This window comes from Austrofundulus limnaeus, unplaced genomic scaffold (assembly GCF_001266775.1).
Source record: "Austrofundulus limnaeus strain Quisiro unplaced genomic scaffold, Austrofundulus_limnaeus-1.0 Scaffold717, whole genome shotgun sequence".
In the NCBI taxonomy this organism is placed as follows: Eukaryota; Metazoa; Chordata; class Actinopteri; order Cyprinodontiformes; family Rivulidae; genus Austrofundulus; species Austrofundulus limnaeus.
In genome coordinates this window covers 168,545-170,556 of record NW_013953119.1, presented here as the reverse complement: position 1 = coordinate 170,556, position 2,012 = coordinate 168,545, and the positions used below count along the sequence as shown (strand labels likewise).

At 41.3% G+C, this 2,012-nt stretch overlaps 1 protein-coding gene across 1 annotated transcript in view; it reads right to left on the bottom strand.

Moving 5' to 3' along the window:
- peak1 (pseudopodium-enriched atypical kinase 1) overlaps positions 1-2,012 on the bottom strand; it is a gene marked incomplete at its 5' end in the record, with an annotated part of 143,828 nt that overhangs the window by 80,405 nt on the left and 61,411 nt on the right.

The following is a 2,012-nucleotide window of genomic DNA, read 5'->3' as shown; positions in this document are numbered from 1 at the left end:
CCTGTGTCTCCTCCTGGTTAATGCTCTCCCAGGCCTTCACTGCAGAGGTTTGTTTCTGGGTCTTTCTGTCTGAACTTTAGTCTTAGAACCAGAACCAGAGCTGTAGAACCAGAACCAGAACCAGACACTGTAGAACCAGAAGCAGAACCTGTGTCTCCTCCTGGTTAATGCTCTCCCAGGCCTTCACTGCAGAGGTTTGTTTCTGGGTCTTTCTGTCTGAACTTTAGTCTTAGAACCAGAACCAGACACTGTAGAACCAGAACCAGAACCAGAACCAGAGCCTGTGTCTCCTCCTGGTTAATGCTCTCCCAGGCCTTCACTGCAGAGGTTTGTTTCTGGGTCTTTCTGTCTGAACTTTAGTCTTTAACAGGTGAAATGTTCAGGTGGGTTCAGATCAGGTGACTGACTTGTTCATTCCAGAATCTTCCAGTTCTTTAATAAACTCCTGGTTGTTTGATGTTTTGTCTCATTGACCTCATGTTTACTTCACAGTAAAACTTTCCAAATACAAGCAGCACACCTCAGATCAACTCCAGACCTTTTATCTGCTTCATTGAGAATGACATAATGAAGGATTGACCACACCTGTCCATGAAATAGACTTGGAGTCAATTGTCCAATTCCTTTAGGTCCCTTTTAAAACAGGGAGGCACATGTTAAGGAGCTGAAACTCCTAAAACCTTCATCCAGTTTTAATGTGGAGACCCTCAAATGAAGGCTGAATGTCTGGACTTTATGTCCATGATTATAGAACTATAACTTGAATATGTATCAGTAAACAGGTAAATAAAATCATTGTGTCAGTGTCCAAATATATATGGACCTAACTGTATATCTGAATACTTGATTAACTGAGAAAATATTCAGTAGAAAACACAGTTACTGAAATAGCTGCAAACATTTTAGCACTGATCCAGTGAGGACTGCCTCAGGGAACAAGGACACACAAACAACAACATGCTGATAGTACAGTTACAAAGTGTGTGGAAAACATGGAGTTTGATAGGAGCAATGCTCATATGTTTACTTAAAGTCTGGATCAGGTTCTGATGGTTTAAAACATGTCAGGTCATCAGTCACAGACAGGAAGTACAGGCTGACCACATGCATTTAACTGGACTGTGGTTGCATCTAATGTTTGGAGGATGTTACAGGAAGTATCTCAACAACATAACAACCTACCTGTCTTACCTAATGATATTTTCACAGTCCACTGGGATCCATTAAGCTGGTTTAACTCCAGCAAACAATCCCACCATGAATCCACTTCCACAGCACTTGATTTAAGGGATTACAGCAGAAGCTAGGCTGGTCTTAAAAGGTAAGACCTGTGTGTTTCTGAAACAGTTTGTGGTGGAGTCCAGTAAGGAACAGGAAGTTTGTACACAACATGGCTCAGTGAGACCACAAACAGATCAGAACTTCACATCTCCAGCTCAGTGGCACAGCTGATGGTTCCAGTATGTGTTCTTCTAATGAACCAGTGTGAAGGAAGGTAAAGGAATCAGGCAGGTATCAGTTAGTAAAAAGGTCTTCATGGATTCAGTTTGAGGATGTATTAAATGTGATCATTGATATTTTTGTGCTGAGGTTACAGGGTTTGAATAAAGTGATGCAGAGGTGGATGAAAGGAGCAGAAATTAAACTTTTAAAACACGTAAAGGGTTTCAACAGCCTGACTTACACTTGACTTTATTTGACCAGTCTTTAACGTCAGTATTGTTTTAATATGACTTTTGTTAAGTTTTAACTTCATCATGAGTTTGCAACAACGTACTGAGGAATCAATCAGGAAGTACATGTAGACAGGAAGCTCTCCACAACCTGTTTTAATGACTCCAAAAGCATAAAAAGTGACAGCTCTGCTTTGTCAAATGACAATTCATTGAAAGAATTTGCAGCTTTGGATGCCCTGAGATCAAAATGCCCTGTCCTCTAACCAGCCGGTCGAGGCAGATGGTCTCCAGTCCTGGACCAGTTCTTCTGTGTTTGTCTGTGTCTCTTTCCTGTCC